Consider the following 21,309-nt stretch of genomic DNA (forward strand, 5'->3'; position numbering starts at 1 on the left):
GACCTAAAAGTGTTCCTTCCATTGGTCACCCTTGCCTGTGGACCCCCAAGGCCCAGCAGCTCCTGTGTAGGAAGCCTAGCTCTCTGGCATCCAGAGCAGCGTAGACAGGGCCTGTAGCAGGCCCCCTGCCTCTGATGCAGTCTTCATCGCTGGATCCTGAGTAGTGCAGCCAGTCCCAAAGTGGCCCAAGCTAAGAGCACCACCGTGAAAAAGTGAATTCAGGGTCTGAACTTCATGGTTGCTTCCAATAGATCTTTCCAGTCTCTCGGTACAGTTTCCCCGAGGAGGGAGAGGTTGGGGGTATAACCGATCTGGTAGAGTGCATGCCTAGCATGACGGAAGTCGGATTCCAGTCCCAGCACTGCACACACCTGGAATGGTAGCCCGCATCTGTAATCCAGATGTGCTCAGGACAGTGAGAAGTTCAAGGTCATACCAGTTTGAGGCCAGCCTGGACCAATTTATCTGGGTTAGGCCCTGACTGGCTCTAGGTTCTGATGTTCCTGAAGACTCTGCCACCTTCCCATACTGACCACCCCTTTACCCTGTTCACTCGCCTGGGTGGTGGCTTTCTGAAAAGCATCTTTGAGACAGGTTGGCTTGGAGTGTGTGTGAGAGGCTTCTCTTCTGTACTGGAATGCTGATGATACCAGGAGATCACTCCTCTCATGTCTATCAGATGATCTGTCTGTCTGTTTATCTATCTATGTATCTATGTATGTATGTATGTATGTATCTATCTATCTATCTATCTATCTATCATCCATCTATTATTTGTCTGTCTGTCTATCTGTCTGTTAACTTATATGGTTCAGGGTGGTTCGACCTTAGCTCTGTAACTGAGGGTGGCTCTGATCTTCCTGCCCCCACCTCCCTAGCACTGGAATTACAGGCGTGTCCCTGCTTTCTGCCTTGTTTTTATGGTACTAGGGATGGAACCAGAGCTTGATCCAAACTAGGCACCAACTGAGGTCTATTCCCAGCCTACCAGGCTCCGGGATTTCTCTGCATCTGCCCAGTGCTCCCAGTTTGCCCATCTTACCACACTTAGGGATCTGTGCGATTGATCTTAGGGATCAATTGATCCATGCTCAAGGTCCTTGGCGTCACTTGCCCTCTTGGATGCCTGCATAGTCTAACACTGTCATTACTGTGTTTTTGTCACTACTGTCCACCCCCTCCCCAGCACAACAGCCATTTCACCAACAATTGTCCATCGAGTGACACCATCGTTCCAGTTGTGTGCCAGGTGGGCTGTAGTGGACAGCTGCTAGCCTGAGCTCCAGGCTGTCAGAGTCCATTGGTGCTGGCCCTGTCCTGTGGTGTCCCACGTTCCCTCAGCCCCCAGGCCTTGTGGGCAGCAGGGAAGTTGCCAAGCATCTAACTCTCTCTGCTCACCTGTCTTTCTCTGCAGGGCCACACACAGGCCAGGATGCGCTCAGGTGTGACTAAGTGGGCAATTATTCTTACTTAAGTGATGCTCAGGATTGCTGTTGAAACTGCATGGAAGCTGGTTTTATGGCCCAGCTGCATGGAACAGCTTGTTCCCATCAGCCTCTGTCCAGGGAGTGCAATGCCATTGTCCCCAGCAGCCTGGCTTGCCAAGGAAGCAGAAAGGAGTGGGGGCCCCCAGAGGTGTATTGAAAAGGTTCTGAACATTCTGGAGTATTGGGGTGCTTGGTATCAAGAGGAATGATGGAGGTTCTTCCCTATCCGAAGCAGTGACTGTTGGTTGGAACAAACTGGTTTGGGGTCAGTTAGGCTGGGTCTCGAACAGGCAAAGCTCCGTCCCATGGATGGTATGATATGATGTATTCTATTCACACCTGTCTATAAGCTTAATTAATTAATTAGAGGGACATGGCAGTGTTAGTTCCTACACTCACTGCTGTGCCAAAATACCGACCACAGCAACATAAGGAAGAGTTCTGCTTGTATTATAGATTCAGAGGCTTCTGCCTCTCTGTTCCCCAGGCCTTGACTATACTGAATTCCTTCCTTCCTTCCTTCCTTCCTTCCTTCCTTCCTTCCTTCCTCCCTCCCTCCCTCCCTCCCTCCCTCCCTTTCTACCTTCCTTCTTTCCTTCTCCCTCTTCTCTTCCTCTCTTTCCTTTTCCTTTTGTCTTAGGGTTTCTATTGCAATGGTGAAATTCTGAGATGTAGAGAAAGAAAGCCAAGACCCTTGCTACTTCCAGACTTCAGTCTGAATACCTAGCTGTTTGCCGTTTGAGTCACAGTGTATTTGTCTGTCTTAGGTTTCTCTGTTGTAGTAAACACTATAACTAAAGGCAACTTGGGGAGGAACGGGTTTATTTCATCTTACAACCCACAGGTCAGACTCCATCACTGATAGAAGTCAGGGCAGGAAATGTAGGCAGACACTGAAGCAGAAGTCATGGGATTGTGCTGTTTACTGTCTTGTTCTCCGTGGCTTTCTCAGCCTGCTTTCCTGTACCGTCCAGGACCACCTGTCTCGCAGTGACACCACGCGCAGTGGGCTGAGCCCGCATGTGTCACTCATTAATCAAGAAAGGTCGCACCCACTATTTTACAGAACAGTCTTACAGAGGCATTTCCTCCGCTAAGATGCCCTCTTCCCAGATCTGTCTAGGTGTGTCAAAGCGACAACCCAACCAGCATCCTTATCAGTTTGACACACAAATATCACTTACTTAACCACAACCTTTCCTTTTTTGCTTATCCCCAAGATCTCATCACTAATATCACAATATAAGCATACTGAAGACTAAAACCTGAATCTCCCACAATTTTCTAAAATGTTGATATTTTAAAAACCCAAGTTTTCTTTAAAAAATCAAACATCTTTTTAAACACTTAAAGTCTCTCAACCTGGAGTGTGAGTGCCTGTAAAATAAGAAATAAGTTATATACTTTCTAACTACACGAGGGAAGAACCAAGGCACGGTCACAGTAAAATCAAATCAAAGCCTCAAAGTCCAACAATGTGACGGTCGGTGTTAGAGTTCTGGGACTCACGATCCTCTGGGCACAAAGGATCTCTCTTGACTCTACCAGCCTCACACACACAGCGCTCTCAGAGGCTAGGCCTGGCTCCACCCACAGCTGCTGTTGTCTTAGGTGCGCATCCCACAGTGCTGGCATCTCCCAGATCCTGGGTCTCTGGGGCTCTCTTTGGGAACTCAAACCTGCTACATGGTGCCAAGCAAGCCTCAACTTCTCTCTATGACCCCTGCCATCCTGGGGTTTGCCAACTTCAGCTGCACATTCACCAGTGGGCTGTCCTGGCCTCTCATAGCTCCAGCTTCAGCTGCCCTCCATGATGCCTTCATGCTTCAGCAGGGGTGGGATTATTTACTGAAGAAAGGCTGACTCCTCCCCAGGCAGCCTTCACCTGCCAAAGCTCCATTCTTGTGTCTTATTGTGGAGCTAAGTGGACGCAGAGTTGTGCAGCTTTGAGGTCATTTGTAGTTACAGAGTGAGAGAAAGCTCCCACAGTCGAACAGGTCAAACTGCTCATTGTACAGATTTGGAAACTGAGGTCCAGAGACTGGACGTGCCAGTGGCCATCTGGTCATATCATTAATTAATACTGGAAAAGGAATTTGGGTTGGACAGAGCCCAGACCTCACCTTCCCAAATTGACAGTGTTTATGTGGTGAACAGTTTTCTGACGTTTGGTTCTGTCAGGACTAATCTCAGCATTTCTCAAGCTTGGAGAAAATACAGCCTCATTACTAGGTGTCAGCGTGCAGTTTACTATTCGTATATTCTGAGGTTTATCATTTTAGTCATGTTTAACACGGCTGCACCAGGCATGCTCTATTAAATCCTGCTTCTTTTACATTCCTGTCCGGAATTATTTATTCGGAACAATTTCCACCCTATCAAAAGACACAGCTAATGCTGTGTTTTAATGTGTTATTTACACACAGAATAACCTATTTACAACTCAGTGTGCGCCAGAAGGAGAATGGATGGGCCCGCGCCCTGCGTTCTGTTCTATCGGGCTTTAACAATCTGGAAAGCTAATAGAACCATTTATCATTGGTGGGGAGGGGTCGGATAATTTACTTTATGCTGCGGCCAGGTCCCACTGCCTCTGATCTGGGGAGCATTTGGAGGATAATGAAGTCGAGCCTGGCATCTAAATGGGTGCATGAGTGCCCCAGGTGGTTTGCATGTGTTTGCAGGGTATGGCCTGGATGTGGTAATGGGGGTGACCCTGCTTCTACCCAAGAGGTTTCCCCTTGGAGGTGACTCCCAGGGCATGGTGATGAATCCCATATGGGGGGTGGGGGGATCTTGATGGGAGGGGCAGTGTCTGGGCTGGGTATCCCCAGCTGGAAGAGTGGTCCAACTGCTTCTTGAGAGCTCAGAGACTTGACAGTAGCCAGTGGACCCTCACAACCCTAGAGGACAAGCTCTGAACTGAGTTTAGTGTATGGCTCTCAGTAGTCTTTATTAATTTATTTAATTTATAATGGCCTTATTTATTTACTTATGTATTTCATTTATTTCGTTCTATGCATGTTGTAGATGTACATGTTTGTGTGTGTATGTGTTTATATGTGTGTGATGTGTGTTTGCATCTGTGGTGATGTGTGTGTTTGTGTGTTAGGTACGCTGTTTGCGTGTGCACATGCGTTAGTATATCTGTACATTTACAGGTTTGTATGGGAATTTATGTAGAGGGGGTGCACACGCGTGTGGAAGCCCGGGGTTGGCACTAGTTGTCTCCCTCTCCTGCTTTTCACGTTAGTTTTGTGGGCATGTTTTCTGACCGAGTTTGACGCTCAGTAAGACTGATGGTCAGTAAGACTGCTGACCATCCAGCCCTCGGAGCCTTCCTGCCTCTGCCTCCCAAGGGCTGGGATTACAGGCATATGCTGCCTATGCCTAGTCTTTACGCGGTTGCTGAGTATAGAACTTGGGTCCTCCTGCTTGTGAGACAAGCATTTTACTGACCTAGGTGGTCTTTGATGGACACTGGGTGGCGAATGGAAAAAGTCGTCTTTGGCTCCTATACCTGCGGAGCAAGTGGAGGAGAGGAATCCAGGAAACGGCCACTGGGCTCTGTCCCCAGGAACTCACAGTAGCCCCAAAGAAAGGCAAGGCTTTCCTTTATCTTGAAAATGTGGGCACTGTTCACTGCAGCATGGCCTTGGAGAACAGCAGGAAGGCTTGGGAGACACTGGTCACTTGCCGTCCCCTCCCACTGCCCTCTTTGTTTGGTTGTCTCCTAGAGGAGGCCTCACACACTCAGACCAGTGTGAGGGCTGTGGGGCCACTGTCTTGATCGTCGACTTGATAGGTCATCTAAGTGACAAATGTCTGGACCTGTGTGTGAAAGTGTTGTTGGTACTGAGTTAGCTAAGGTGGGAAGACCCACCTTAGTATGGATATTCCTATTCTGGGTGCTCAATGGAGTTCCTGGGCCCCAGCGTGCACTGGATGCAATGTGATCAACCAGCTCATGCTCCTTCTGTACCTACCCTGCCATCATGGGCTCTACCCTTGGATTGTGGGCCAGAATAAACTCTTCCATCATTCCTTACATTAACTCCGTCAGGAGTTTTGCCAGCGGCATAAGGAGAGTGGGGTTTATGAAGTGTGGCATAGGCGTGCTCCCTGAGGACCCTCTACCTTGGGGACCTGCCATCTTCCCAGTTCATGGCAGGTGCACTCGGGCAGCAGTTGTCGCTGCGTGTTGCTGTTTGCAAGTCTGTGATTAGTAATCCGAGAGCTGTTCCACAGAGGGCCGCGCACGGTGCTGGTACATGTTTGAGAGCGTGAATGAAGCCAAGTCTTTTGCCGTGAGCAGCAGTTCACACATGATGCACAATAGGCTATGATGTGTAATTCAAGGGACAGGGTGGACAAAGGTCCTGGGGTCTGTGTGTGTGTTGCAGGGTGTCTGAGGCCAAAGTGCCCAATAAGGAATGCTACCAAAGAAGCTGGTTTTCCAGCCCCATTGAAAAGACTCTTTCCTCCTGGCCCTGATGGAAGCTCATGTCTGAGACTGTCTAGTGGCCTTTCTCGGATACATTTCCAGCTGGGGCCAGCTGGACCTCTGTCCCTCTCAGGCGGTGGCGTCCTGTCCTAGGCAGCTGTCCCTGACTGGTTTCCTGTGAACATGCCCAGGCAAACCCTGCTTAGAGGTGAGGAGAAGCTGTTGTGTTCCAGGGAGGCGGGCCGGGGATTGGGAGGTCTGTGACCCTGGCAGTCTATGTTCCCCTGCCACCTGCCACCTCCCCCATTTCAGACTCAACATTTGAGCCAAGCACGCCCAGCCCTCAACCTGTTGGGCCATAAGAATTCCAGGATAGCTATTGTGTCAGTTTGATTTGTATCAGTGTGAACTGATACAAAATTGTTACTTACTTAAGACATTATGAGGTCTTTTTTTTTTTATAATTTTGTGTTATAGTTTGATTGAAACTTATGAATTCTGTAGGTGACCGTTAAGTGGGTGCTTGATTTTTGAACTCAGGTCCTCACACATACGAATCAAGCACCTTTGCTGGAAGAGCCAGTTTCCTAACTCTTTCCTTTGCTAGCTGGACCTTTTAGAATGCAAAGAGACCCCAGACACCCCAGCCCTCGGGACAAGTCTGATTTATAACCAATCACAGAAAATATACACGGGGAGATGGCCATGCGATGCGGCCGTTGTAAAGATAAGTAACGGTGGTTTCCAAGCCGTCTCAACCCTTACCTTTGGGGTATGAAGGGGTCTCTGCAGATGGTAAGTCTTTATCGAGAAATGTTTACTCATAAACGGACACCGAAAAGCCCGGAAATGAAAACATTCCGCCTTTTATGGAGCCACAGCAGCCCTCTTAGTGGGAGCTGCAAATTACCTGCCATCCGTCCATCCCTCCTGTCCCAGAGCTGGGGGCGGCTGGAGAATAAGCCTGACTTACTGCCCTCCAGAGCCCTTGGTCCTCAACCTCCCTAATGCTGCGACCCTTTAATACAGTTCCTCCGGTTGTGGTGACCCCCAACCATAACGTTATTTTTGTTGCTACTTCCTAACTGTAATTTTGCTGCTGTTTTGAATGGTAATGCACATATTTGTGTTTTCTGTGGTCTTCGGCGACCCGTGACCTGCATGCTGAACGCCGCTGCAGGCAGCGCTGCACTCCCCACCATTCTGCTTCTGCTTCCCTTCCACCCATGCATGGATCATGTTGTCCCATCTCTAGCTCGGCTCTCTGCTTGCTGTGACTCCCAGCTACCATGGCACCAGATCTGGGTTCTTTGGGCCCATGCATCACCAGCCTGTATCTTCAAGCCTGTCGTCCCGGCAGCAGGGTTTTTCATTGCTGTGTGTGTCGCAGGTACACAAGGGCACATATGTGCAGCCGTGCATTTGAAAGCAAGAGGTTGAAATTGGGTGTCGCCCTCAGCCCCTCTCCACCTTTTGGAGCTGGGATCTTTCACTGAACCCGGAGCTCACTCATCTGGTTAGGCTGGTCAGCCAGTGAGCCCCAGGCTCCTTCTGTCTCCACCTTGCCAGCACTGGGATTCCGGGTGCATGCCAGCATGCCTGATTTTTTTTTTTTAATGTAGGCTCTGGAGATTGAACTCAGGTCTTCGTGCTTGCTCATCAGGCCTTTAACCGCCGAGCCTTCTCCTCGGTCCTGCAAAGGGCCTCTTGCTACCTCTGTTCCTTTTCACAGCTTTCCCTAAGTGTCTTCTGTTTCTCTGTTGTGGGAGAACTATCCAGATAACTCCTCCATATTAATGAACTTGGCTTTTTGGGGTGCAGGCTTTACCCCTCCTTCCAATGTAGAGCCCCATTGGATAATCTCCTTTTTCGGCTTTTTACTGTTTATTTGGCTGTCTTGGTGGGCTTTTCCAGGACAGATGGCCAAACTTGGCTTTAAGGATAGGCTGGAGTCTGGAGACAGTTGGAGGCGGTCAGTCTCCCGATCATGGGTCTTCCTAGTAGGACCTTGGGGTCTTCACAGTGCCTTCCAGTGGCTCCCCTAGAGCAGTGGTTCTCAACCTATGGGCCAAAGACGATCAGAAAACACAAATATTTACATTATGATTCATAACAGTAGCGAAATTACAGTTATGAAGTAGCAACAAATAACTTTATGGTTGGAGGAGTTACCTCAACATGAGAAACTTTATTAAAAGGTCGCGGCCTTGGGAAGGTTGAGGACCACTGTCTAGAGGCTCTCCCCGATCTTCCCCTGCCTCCCTGGGGTCTCCTGCTCTGCTCTTCCCGCTCTCGCCTCTCAGGTCGCTGTATGGACTCCTTGTCACCCCTAGTGCACCTTGTACCTTTAGGATGTGCCCATCCTCACACAGATGACTCGCTGAGGGACAGTGGAGTGGCTTGCCATCTTAATGTTTTCATCGGCCATTCCTGGCCCAGCATGGTACCCCTACCCTGTGTTCTTCAGCCCACTCTCCCTCTGCTGAGAGTCCCAGGGAATCATGTCCAGGGTTCTGTCCTGGGCATCTTCTGTCTTTGGACACTCTGCCACAGACTTTGATACACACCTGCTCATCTGGACACTCCAAGCCCTCTCGCCTGTCTGACACCCCCCTTTCCCTTGGCCTGGATGGGCCTGTGGCTGAACCCTAAGTGCCTCATTTCCGTTCTTCTAAAGGAGTGAACTGCCGGTCACTCATCAGTCACTGTCTAGAACACACTGAAGAGTCCTGCGCTGCAGCCAGCCCGAGGTCCGTTATAGTCTTACCTCCATTTGTCTTCTGAGGGTCTGGGTGCCTGGGGTAGGAAGTGAATGGGAGAAAGGGTTAGAAGGGGGAAATGCAGTGATATTTCATTTGTATTTTAGTAAATAAAGCCTGCCTGAAGTTCAGAGAGAAAAACAGCTGCTATAGTCAGCCTTACAGACCGGGCAGTGGTGACACACACCTTTAATAGTTTGCCCTAGAAACAAGGCGGTAGTGGTGCACGCCTTCAATCTCAGCACTAGAGAGGACTACAGAATGGGAGGAGACAGCTGTCAGGCACAGTCTCATTCTGAGATTCCTGGAGGCAGGATCGCCATTTCAGACTGAGGTAGAGGTAAGAGTCAGTGACTGTTTTGTTTCTCTGAACTTCAGGTTGAACCCCAATTTCTGTCTCTGGGTTTTTATTAATCATGCTACAAGGGTTTGCTGGGAGTCTCCTCCCGAATCCTGTCTTCTTCTGCCCCCCTCCTCCCGCCCCCAGCGCCGTCCTGTGCTCTCTGCTAGTCTGTGTGCCTCCACCCTTCAGGACTGACCAGACGCTGGTGCCTGGCCACTTACAGAGAAACGGTGAGGAAAACCAGAACTCTAGGGAACCCCAGCCTCCATCCTTTGGGTTGTGATGTACCCCGTGAGCTTGGCTATGTGTGTATCTGTATTAGTCAAGGTTCTCTAAAGGGACAGACTGGTAAAATAAATGGGTGTGTGTTAGTTATATATGGGTTTGTTAGAGTGGCCGGCAGGCAGTAGTCCAACCTTGACTGTTTCCTGAGGGAAAGGCCAAGGATCCATTCATTATTCATTCAAGGAAACCCAATGTCTCAGCCCCCGTCAATGCTTCACCCTCCTTTGGAATTCTGAAGGAGATTCTAACACCAGGGACGGAATGTCTCTGGAACAGGATAGATGAACCTGGCAGCGAGAGTGAGGGCAGGCAGGCAAAAGGCAAAAGCTTTCTTCTTCCACGTCCTTTTCTGTGGGCTGCGCCAGAAGGTGTAGTCCAGATTTAGGGTGGGTCTTCCTTCCTCAAATGATCTGGATTTAGGGTGGATTTCCCATTGCTCAAATGATCTGACCAAGAAAAAAAAAAAACCCTCACAGGTATGCCCAGCCTCATGGATTTTACTTAACTTTAGATGTTGTCAGTTGACAACCAAAATTAGCCATCACAGAGCTGGGGAATCCGCTGTGACAGTGACAGACCCAAATCTGGCTTTGGGACAGGGGATACTCTGAGAAGTTTGGTTCTTCATCCAAGAAAGAGAGCCATTCCTGCTTCCTGAGGGCCTGGCGAGCAGTCTGGAGATGATGGCAGGGTCTGGCGAGCAGGAGATCATCAACGCAGAGCAATTCCCTGCTCTGCTTGCTGGGTCCAAAGGAGGAGACTCGCCACAGTTAGTGAGTCAGATCAGGCCCCATGTTGTAAGCTTTCTTGTTGGACTATATTTGAGTCTGCAGCCCCCAAATAACAACGTGGAAATTTATTATTAATTATGAAAGCTTGGCCTTTAGCTTAGGCTTTTTCCTAACTAGCTCTTATAATTAATTAACCCATATTTTTAATCTATGTTCTGCCTTGTGGCTGGGTACCTCATCTCAGTACGGCACATCTGATTTGATCCGAGTCTGCTGATGAGATTCATAAGCCTAGCTTCCTCCTCCTCCTCTTCCTCTTTCTCCCTGGAAATCCTGCCCATTTTCTCCTTCCATGCTATTGGCCACCCAGATGTTCATTACAGCAATCACAGCAACGAATCTTCACATGGTGCACAGATACCCACAACACTGGCATCCTAACAGGACGAGGCTGAGGGCACAGAAAAGCAGGGAGAAAAAGCTGGGTCTCTGGCTGCAGGACCTGAGACTCCCTTCTTCCTCCTCAGAGCCCTGAGCTTCTGACAGTCCTAGAAGGAGTAAAGATATTCCAGAGAGAGACCTGTACCCCCATTGGCTACCAGACTGTTCTGGCGATGGACCCCAAACAACTGGAATGCCCCCCCCAGACTTTCAGAGTGGGAGGAGGAAAAGGCCAAGTGGCAGCCAGAGGAAGACCTGATCTCCCAGGAAAGGATCTCACAGTTCTGACTATTTGTGCAACCCCCTTGCAGGAGAGACAAGAGCTGAGGCAAAGTCAGTGATGGGTGCGGGACCACACTTGGAGTAGGATAGTTTTGGGCTATGCACACCTCTGGCTCCCTATTTAAAGTCAAACCTCATCTCAGGAACCCAAAATGGACTTGAGAGGTGTCATTGACCCTCCGTGTTCCTATTCCCAGTGTGGCCACAGTGAACAACACTCTCTTTCCTCTGCTTTTCATCATTACTGTTCGTTACATTGGCCTGCTGAGGACAGGTGGCCCAGCCTGCTTGTGAGGGCTGCCAGGGCCCAGCCTCTGTCACTAACAGCTCTGGTCACAAGCTTGTTCAGTCCAGCAGATATGAGCTGAAAGGACCCTCTGCAGTCTTTGTCTCTCCGCGGATGCTCTGCCTCCTCCCAGTCCCTGACTCCTTCCAGGTCAGATCCATTAGCCAACTGTGCTTAGTTCAGAAGGCATTTGTATGTTTAAGGAAGCTGCTGGTCAGCGTGCTGCCAAGGCCACCCGGCTACTGAATGCTTTAGTAAGGATCTGAACTTGAGTCTGCCTGATCCCTCCAGGGAGTGCCTTCTTCCTCAGGGTCCCATTGGCACCCAATTTCTATGGCAACCTGCTTCTGGAAAGTGGTCGTGACCCCTTCCCTCTGCCATTTTTATTCCCCAGTGTGCAGGGACACAAGCAGATTGGTTACTGCCGAGAGAGGTGTCCTGAGTAAGGCCTGTGGCGTTTGAGGCATGGAGTTTAGCGCTCCAGGGTGCTTATCTCTTGTGTGATTAATTAATTAATTAATGGGGGGGATGGGCATACGCATGCCATGGCATGTTTGTGGAGGTCAGAGAACTATTTTTCAGGGGTTGGTTCTCTTCTTCCACCCTGTGGGTCCCTCAGGACATTAGACTTTGTGGCAAGTGCTTTTATCACTGAGCCATTCTGCCGACTGTGTGTGAGTGTGTACTTGTGCACACATATGCGCTTGTGTGCCCTGGGGCTGCAGGCCTACTTGGCTTTGTATTTTGATGTGACTATGAAGATGAAATCCAGGTCTCATGCTTTACCAACTGAGAGATCACTTGGCCCCATCTTGTTTGAGATAGGGTTTAATATTGCCTTGACCTTTTATATTAGAACTCAGTATGTAGCTTAGGCTGCCCTGGAAGGGTGATTCTCTGAATGCTAGGATTATAGGCATGTGCCCTACACCTGTCTCTAAAGTTGCATTGTTCTCCCCTCACCCACCTGTGTTTGGAGGCACCAAACAGCCCCCGAATTGGAAATTTGCTTCTAAAGTTGTGTGACCTTCAGGGAGTGCTTTCTCCTTGAGAGTTTTGGGATGCAAGGGACAGTTATTTCACACTATCTGCCTCTCTTCTCCATATATATATTGCCAGCAGCTGAACCTCAGTGGCAGGCCCAGAGAACCCCATGCCATGACCTTTGTTCTCAGTGCTAAGCAACCTGAGGTATTTGCATCAGTCTGTCATTGCAACTGTATTCATTATTGTTGGTGGAAGGTTTTTCCCCACCTCCACCCCTCAGTGATCCTGTCAGCTGGGAAAGACTGGGAAGCATGGGGACAGGGCTTCCCTGTGCGAGTGCTCTGGAGGGGTTCTTTCCTGCTGCTTCTCACCCCTGGAGGAAGAGGCAGGGAAGTCTTGAGAAATAGGGAGGCCTGAGCTGGGTCTTGAGGGTGTTGAGGAGCTTGTCTTAGTTAGGATTTCTATGCGGTAATAAAATGCCATGACCTAAAGCAACTTGGGGAGGAAAAGCTTTGTTTAGCTTACGGCTCAGGTCACACTCCACCACTGACTGAAGTCCCTGGAGGCTTTGGAGGAACGCTGCTGACTGGCTCGCTCTTCAGGGCTTGCTCAATTTGCTTTCTTAAACACCCCAGAACCACCTACCCAGGGATGACGATGCTCACTGTGATCTGGGCCCTCCCACACTAACCATTAGTCCGGATAATGCCTCAGTGGTTTGCCTTCAGGCCAGTCCTAGGGAAGAACTGTCTTAATTGTGGCTCCCTCTTCTCAGATAACTCTAGCTTGTGTCAACTCGACAACAGCAACACAGCAACAAAAAGCCCAACCAGGGCAGAGTTCTGGAGCCTGGGAAGTGGGGCATGTAGCTGTTTGTGGCCTAGGCAGAGAGCTTGGGAGCAGTTGAGACTGAATCTAGAAACAGTTGACCGCTTTGCCAGAGGGACTGGCAAAGAAAGGCCTAGGCTGGACCCTTTCAGTCTTCTGCATTTGTTTTCGCTGGTTCTGAGCTCTCCTTGACTCCCTTAGAATTCAGGCAGTGGAGAGAGTGTGGATTTGGGTCAGTTCCTGTCCCCATCACACGCCCCAGAATGTACACTGCCAGTTCATCTGAGCCTTCAGCTGCTGTGTTCCATTTGCAGCGAGCCGTTCACTGGGGGCCCCTGTTAGGGAGACCGCGCGCGCTTGCAGCCTGGTTGGCTGCCAAACTCGCTGGAAGCTGAGAGGGTTAACGCACCAAGCCAGCTGGTGAACATTAGTTCCCCTCTGCGTCACGTCACTGGTTGATGGAGAGGCAGAGAGTGAGCTGGTGGCCTGCGCCGAAGGGAGCTGCCCTCGGCTCTCCCAGGGGGGCACATGGCCTGGTGCCCATCCTGCGACTCCAGGTAGGCCGGCCATGGATGCAGTGTCATGAAGTGGATGTTGCCGCACATGCTGTGTGTGTGTGTGTGTGTGTGTGTGTGTGTGTGTGTATGTGTGTCCGTACGTACATGCATGTTTCTCTTTGAGAGAATTCTGTGCTGGCCAGTACTTCATGGAAAAAGAAAGGGCGTGGGGGACAGAGAGAAGAGAGGGGAGTGGCTCTCCCTAGAGAGTGGGGAAGGGCCGACTTTTTCTTAAACCTCCAAGTGTCTCAACAGCGGCTAGAGACAGACTTCTTGCAGCTTCCTCTAAGGTGGTGCCCCTTCCCCCTCTTCCCAGGGCATGCAAGTCCCTAGAGGCCAGGGAACAATTTGCTGAGGTGGCCTAAGTACATGCTTTCTCCATCTGTTTTTGTGACCAAGAGGAGTTTCAAAGGGGTTGCCATGTGCCGAGTCAGTAGCTAGTGTGTGGCCGCCCTGTGGTTTCACAGGGCTGGCCAAGACCAAGACCTCCCTTCCCCAGAGAAATTCAACAAGGGCTTTCAGGGTCCTAAGCACCACGCCTACAGTGACCTGCCCCTGTGGGGCTGGGAGGCTGTTTTACTGTGGCTCGCTGATGTCTTGGCCACCAGTGTGTGATGGCGACAGGGTTTGCAGGGAGGGCTTCTAGGCGGAGGTTACAAAAGTACAGATGTGCAGGGAAGGTTTTGTGGTCCCCTGGGCTTCACAGATGGACTTAAGAAGCATAGCTTGGGATGTGTGTTTTCCTAGTTTGCTCGGAAGTCAGGAGGGAAAAAAATGTCCAAATTAGGAATGGGCTTGTGGCTTAGCTGAGCGTAGCAAAGAGGAGAGTGTCTGGTGTGGATGCTGAGATCGGAGGGACACTTCTGGCCAAGGAGGGGCCCCGGTGGTGGAGAGTCTCATTCTGGCTTGGGTTATCAACTAGTGTCTGATGGCTCATGTTTGAGTCTGCTTTCCAGGGGACTCCTGGCCAGTCTTCCTCCTCACTCTCCCCCTCCCCGCTGTTTATCAGCTCTTTGATCCCAGGTTGGCCTGGAACTTGCTATGTAGCCAGGGATGATCTTGAACTCCTAACATTCCTGCCTTCTGAGCGATGACTGCAGCCCTGTCCCACCAGGCTGTAGTTTTGTGGTGCTCGGGCTCTAACCTAATGGGGATGGAACTAGAGTTCAAACACACAAGCTAGGCAACTGGGCCATGCCCAACCTTCACCTTCTCCCTAGCGGAGAGCTGGGGGGGCCGACTTAGGGGCCTTAGCGCATCACCTCCGAAACCACCTCTCTCTGCTTTGTCCCAGCCAGCCCCATTACTCCCAGAAGCAAGTGCAATGTCCTTATTATAGACGGGAAAGCTGAGATGACTGGTCTGGGCCACCCAACTAGGTGGCACTAGTGTTGGTTGAGGCTCATTGTAGTCAGCCAGCCCTTTCCTTGGCTGGGCCACCATCTGTGCTATGTAGTGTGTGTTCCTGTAAGTCTGTGAGGCCACAGGGTCAGAACACAGTGGCCTGGGCAGTGGCTGCTAATTCACAGGATTTTGCTAGGTCCGTGTGACTAACTTGGAGATGGACTTTGGTGACTTAGGCCTGGGCAGTGAGCCAAGTTCATCTTCTCGCTATGCCAGTGATGCCTGGACAAAACATCAGTGTCCTGTCCTAAAGCGGGGTGAAGGGATTACTGCTGGGGACATACTGAGCTGCTGGCAGCAGGATACTTCCCACAGTGCTCAGAAGGCCACAGAGTAACTGTTAGGGTGACTGCGATGGCTGATGCTGACGGTTGACTGGACTCTCCCAGGAGACCAACCGCTGGGCACGTCTGTGAGGGAGTTCGGGCTTGCTTCACTGATGTGGGAAGACCCACCCTGAATGTGGGCAGCAGCAACCCATGGGCTGGGATCCTGAACTAAATACAATGAAGACAGTGAGCCAGAGCAGGCATTCACCACTCTGTGACTGCAGTGCAATGTGACCAGCAGGTGCCTCCATGCCTTCCTGTCACAGTGGACCGTGCACCCAAGCTGTGAGCCAAAGCCATTCCTCCCTTCCTCCAGCTGCTTCAGTCTCAAGAAGGAACCTGACCCAGTGGGCAGGAGTCCCCGGTGGCCTGCCACAGAGGTTTCGTCCTGCACAGCAGATGCTTAGCACAGCCCACCAGAGGGGTCCCAGTTAGTACAAAAGACAAAAGGACAGCAGGGTCCTTTTGGGGATGTGTTAGGAAATGGCTGGCTGACCTTGGTGCTGCAGAAGGTTTATGACCCCAGATGTCTGACATTTCTGAGGGCTCCTTGTGGGGTGTTGCTGGGGCTAATATCAAGAGTCCTCCCTAAAGTCTTCAACAGATGTTCAAACCATATACTGACTCTATTCATTGACGTGTTAAAAAGTTGATGGCGTTAGGGGATATAAAACACTTGCCTGGCATGTAAGAACGCCCTACGTTTCATCTCCAGCACATGGTGGCACATGCCTGTAATTGCAGCACTCTTGGAGTAGAGGCAGGTGGATCAGGAGCTTAAGGTCACCCTTGCTTCATAGCAAGTTTGAGGCTAGCCTCGGCTGCATGAGACCTTGTCACAAACAACAGCAAAGTAGATGAATGCAAAAGAGCGCAGACCAGCACAAACCATCCTCAGGGTGACCCATCTTCTGCCTTCTAAGGGGGAGCATCATAAGCGAGAGGCCATTTCCGTCCAGCCCTCCTTCCTTCCCTTCCTCATTTCCTCTCTTCTCCTGCCTACTTCCTTTCCCTCTCCCTAATTGCTACCCCTTCTTCAGTCTCTCTAGCCCAGGCTGTCCTTTAAATCACTCTAGTGGAGGATGGCATTGAGTTCCTGATCCTACTGCCTCCACTGCTCAGATGCTGGGCTCTAGAGCTTCATAACCACTCACTCTCCCCTCCCCCGACTCCAATCCCTCGGTCTGGGTTAGGTTCTTTTCTTTCTATTCAGGGCTCATCTTTTCCAGGATAGCTCTAAAATTGAAAACAAAAATAGAAAAAAATGTTAATTCTCACACTGTTGGAATTCAGAGCTTCAGCAGGTTGTGAAGCCAGAAGGGTGGGCTTCCTGTCTTCATCCACAATGCAGTCTGAAGTTGTCCAGGCCTCTTACCTGGCCTTTCCTTCCTTCTCTAGTGGAGAAGTCCACAGCACGGTTCCAGCGTGGTGAATTCCAGAAGCTCTTGTCCGAGCTGCTGGGCAGGTGCCAGGTGCAGAGTCTATGATGAGGGACAAGTGCAGGGTGGATGGGAGCCATGGAGGAGCCTGGCATCCATGGGCAAGCCTGTCTTGCTCTGATTCCTTATCTTGCTTCTAGAGCCCTTCTGGTCCTAGTCATAATATGCTCTTCAGGGACACTTTCTTGTAGCCAAAGGTCGTTTACCTGAATCGCCATTGAATTTCTATCACAGGAGCTATCACTGGTGCCACCATAGCAAGCAATAGCAGTGCAAACTATGAGTCCAACTGCTCTGGTGGGAGGAAGGAGCTGGAGGCACGAACAGGTGGGGAGACTCCCTTTGGCATTTCTGGGACCAGTGTCTACACTACTTGGCAGGCATGGAAGAGGCTGAGGATTGCACACACTGAGATCTGCTTCTGCGTTTCAGTGGCAAGCATTGAAGGTGTGTTGGCACACCCCTCACATTGCCCACTTGGGGCAGTTTGGGGAGACTACAAGAACAGGAGGCCTGACCCGAGTGGGTGGGGCTCAGTGTTTGCTGGAGTCTCCTCTAGAGAACCCTGATTTTCTTGACTGTGTGCTGGGAGAACTGCCCTGCAGTGGGACTCGGCTGAGGCTGATGGAGAGGGAGCAAATGCCTGTGAGATTCTAACAGGTCAGGACCACAGGGACAGTGCCAGTCATGCAGGCTAGGAAGGTTTGCCCTTTCTGTCCCCACAGGATTTATGGATGTGATGGCCGTTGGCCTCATTCCTATAAAACTAGACACAGATCGAAACTTCTCATGCTTTATGGGCTGAAAGCAGTTTATTGGTCCAGGGATGTAGCTTAGTTCCTAGGGTGCTTGCCTAGAACTTGAGGCCCTGGAGTCCTATCACCGGCCCTGCATAGACCGGGTGTGGTGATGCAGGCCTGTGTTTCTAGAAGGACGAGATCACAAGTTCAAGGTCATCCTTCTCTGCAGAGTTTGAAGCTGCCTAGACCACTGGAGGGCCTGTCTCCAAGACAGAAAGAAAGAAAGGAAAGAAGGAAGGAAGGAAGGAAGGAAGGAAGGAAGGAAGGAAGGAAGGAAGGACCAACAAATCCATAATTTGTTAAATAATGGAGTGCTGTGGCAAGTTAACTTTATTTGATAAGTAAGAGAAAATATTTTTCTGATTTGTTGGCTCCGAAAGTCATAGTTGTCATTAACTTAGTTTGTGTGCATGTGAACATGTATGTGTATTGGCTCCTGTGTGGTGGTCAGAGAGCAGCTCCAGAGGGTCAGTTTTCTCCTGCCTTGTTGAGCCGGATCTCTATTGTTGGCTGTGAACTCCAAGCTAAGTGGCCAGTGAGTTTCCAGTCAATGCTCTGGTTCCCTAACCTTGTTTGTGGCGGAGTTCTGGGGTTACAGATGTAAACCACTGCATCTGGCTTTTTATTTGGGTTCATAGGATGGAGCTCAGGTTCTCAGGCCTATGCTGCTAGTGCCGTTTTTCCCTGAACCATCTCCCTATCTTTAAAGCTATCTTTTTAGCAGTGGAAAGCAGCAGTAAAAATTAAACTCAGAGAGGTTATGTCATTTGTTCTCTGTCGCACGGCACGTGTGAAGGACACAGCGAGGAGATAAGGCCACGAGGTCTGTTGCGTGGAGAAGGTGACTAGATCAATAGAGAGGGGCTAGGATTTGTCTTTTCCCTGAGCTGGGCATGGGAACTGTAGCAGTAACTCCCTTCCCTCCTTATTGTGTGATTCCTAGGGTGCTTGCCTCGTATGCTTGTGGTCCTGGGTCCCATCCCCAGCCCTGCGAGAACTGGGCATGGTGATGCATGCCTGTAATTCCACAGGTCAGGAGGATCTGAATGTTACTAGTTCACCCCTCCCCCCTCCCCACAGAATTGGCCGTTTCAGGTGTTGTACAGCAGTATCCTATGTCCTGGAAAGTGTGTGGAGCGTCTGACTCACCCGGGGGTTGTGTCTACTTCTCTCAGAAGCTGCTGGCCCTCCTGCCTCCAGCTCCTGCATGCGGGGATTGCAGGCGTGTACCACCACGACTGGTTTATGCCGTGCTGGGTGAACAAGCCCAGGGCACCGTGCATGTGAAGCCAGCATCCTCAGCCTCTTGCAGTCATTTCTGATGACTTATCTCCCCCTCCAGCCTGTTGCCTTCTGTCCCACAGGCCCACCCTCCCTGCCACCGGCAGTCGGATGTTTGGATAACCCGGCATAACTGGGTGGGTGATCACAGGGACCCTGATTCCGCCTATGTCTGCTGGTTGACAGATGTCTCTGCACGAGCCTGGACTGCTTAGAGCCTTGCATGTCAGCTGTGGTCCAGCAGCGTCCCAGTGTGGGGCAGGACACCAGGGGTGAGGAGCCCCCAAGCCCTCGCTTCTGGCCACACTGGGAGGCTATCCAGTGATGACTCTTTGTTGTGATATAGCGGAGCCTTGGGTGGCAGCCAGGTTCTGTCTGGAGATAGCTGGGTCACTTGTCGCACATGTCCCACTGAGTGAATCAGAAAGGAGAGAGGAGACAGTGGATTCTGGGAGGCTGGGAGTTCATACTTGAAGTAATGCCCTGCACCTGCCAGCAGAGGAGAGAGCCATGCTGGTCTGTCTCCACTACTTCACATTCATAGTTACGGTCGGGTTCTTCCAGTCACACGGGGGTCCTTTTCAGCATTCTCAGTGGCCTGTTTTGGGGTTTCCATCCACACAGTCTCTGTGTACCAGAGTAGCACATGCCTTCTGTTGCCCTTGTCTAGGGATACAGTGGGGGGGGGGTGTCCTTACACTCCAGGGACTCCTCAGCTGGGCCCACTTCTTCTTAACTGGAAACATCTGAGTATTTATTTCAAGGGACAATTGGATCTCTGGTAAGGACTTCAAAAAGTGGGCGTTTCTCTGTGATCCTGTTTTCTAGATTAGGGATCTGTGATCTGAGTACTCCTGGCCACATAGGTGGGTAGTGACTTTGGAACCAGACCTTTTATGCACATGATTGTTTTGCATGTATACGTATGAGCATCACATGTATGCCTGGTACCCACACGGTTCAGAAGAAGACATGGGATCTCCTAGAACTGGAGTTATGGATGGTAGTGAGCCACGTGTGGGTGTTAGGAATTCAACATACATCCTCCTCCACCCTTGCAGTTTGTACAGGGCTCGGGGTCTCCTCCAGGTCCAGGCCCTGGAAGGAAATGAAGTCAAATCCCAAGCACCACAGCCCTTCAAACCACACAGAGAGTGAGCACTTGCTGGTGGTATTGGCCGTGAGGGCGAACCAAGCAGAAGCAGGAGTAGATTTGGTCAGTTTACTGAACCGTTCCATTTTTCTCTTTCAAATTACATTTTTATTCAGTTGGGAAGGTTGGTCACATGCTGCACCGTATGTGTCCCTCTCTGCCTATAGCGGTGCCTCTGCGAGCTGTCTTTTTACCGGTCTGTGCTCAGGAGTATTTTGGTTACTTTACGCAATACCTCACAAAGACGACGTAAGGAAGAGCTTCTCTTGGCTCCCAGTGTAAGGGTACAGTCTGTCAGGGCAGGAAAGGCATGGCAGCAGTAACTTGAAACCGCCAGTCACATCTATTGCATCCATAGCCAGAGATGAACACTGGTGCTCAGTTCACTTCCTCCTTTTGGTGAAGTTTAGGACCCCAGCCCATAAAATAGCACTGTCCACGGTTAGGGCGGGTCTTCCCACCTCAATCAACCCAATCTAGAAACTCCCTCACTGACAAGGAGGTTTGTCTCCTAGATGGTTATAGACCCACCTCGCAGAGTGCTAGGGCACTAGGGCGTGCCTGACTCACAAACAAGCTGCACAGCAGTGGCTCCTGAGGAGCCGCTCCATCCTGGTGGTGCCACACCCCTTTCCCGTGTGCCTGATAGGCAGGGAAGTGAGTGCAGATTCCTGGAAGACCCTAGGCATCCAGTATGATGTAGGAGGGTTGTACGATCCTACCCACACCTGCCGTGAGCCCTTGAGGCCTCTTGTTTCTGTTGCTTCCACTTCTGGTTCATTGAAAGCATTTAGGGGCTTTGGGATGCTCAGAGACTTGTGGGGTGACTTTTTGTGAACCTCATTCGGGTTTTACAGCAGGACTTTATCCTTGTTAGCTGACACCATGGGCCACGCATAGGTCTTGGGGTAGGACGTCTCTGGCTGGCTACGGGCAAGGTGTACGTGCTTGTCTGTACATGAGTAAGCATGCGCTTGCGTGTAAGATTGCTTCCAGGTCTTTTCTGAGTGGAGGAGCTTTGTGTGATAGCCTCCATTGTTTGGGCTTAGTGTTTGCTGCTGTGTAGGTCACAGTTGAGTTGTGGTGGCTGGTGGACTTTCTACTTACCCACGGGTCCTTAGGTGTGAGCCTATTACCCGCCCCTAGTCCTAGCATCTCCAGCCAAGGCTAAACAGCAGTGTGCAGTGCCCCTGCGGGGAGCATCCTGTGTTCCTCCTTGCCTCCTTGATCATTTTCACAGCTCAGTTTCTTCTACCCTCAGAGGTGTCCTATCTCCCCCCTGCCTTCTGCCCCATCTCTGGACCCCAGCAGGAACACGCCAGGCTACTAGGAGTCCTTAGCCCAGGGTGGGGAGGAATGAGAATGAGCAAACACAGGTGTTCACATGTGTGTGCCAAATCTGTGTATGTCTGTAGGGTGGGCTGCAGGCTTCTGGGAACATGGTCCCTTGTAGCAGTGACCCTCAGGGGATTG

The 21,309-nt window shown here is 50.7% G+C and overlaps 1 protein-coding gene across 6 annotated transcripts in view; it reads left to right on the forward strand.

The window, feature by feature from the left end:
* Gli2 (GLI family zinc finger 2) overlaps window positions 1-21,309 on the forward strand; it is a 221,748-nt gene that overhangs the window by 56,836 nt on the left and 143,603 nt on the right. Inside the window, exon 1 of one of the 6 annotated variants that reach the window (XM_050124488.1) lies at window positions 13,378-13,430. The exons of the other annotated variants lie outside the window; for them this stretch is intronic. The gene's annotated coding sequence lies outside the window, so the exon portion shown is untranslated. Of the gene's footprint in view, window positions 1-13,377; window positions 13,431-21,309 lie in introns of those variants that run through there. 6 annotated transcript variants of the gene reach the window in all.

This window comes from Alexandromys fortis, unplaced genomic scaffold (assembly GCF_014885135.2).
Source record: "Alexandromys fortis isolate MF-2015 unplaced genomic scaffold, M_Fortis_MF-2015_v1.1 scaffold_232, whole genome shotgun sequence".
Lineage (NCBI taxonomy): Eukaryota > Metazoa > Chordata > Mammalia > Rodentia > Cricetidae > Alexandromys > Alexandromys fortis.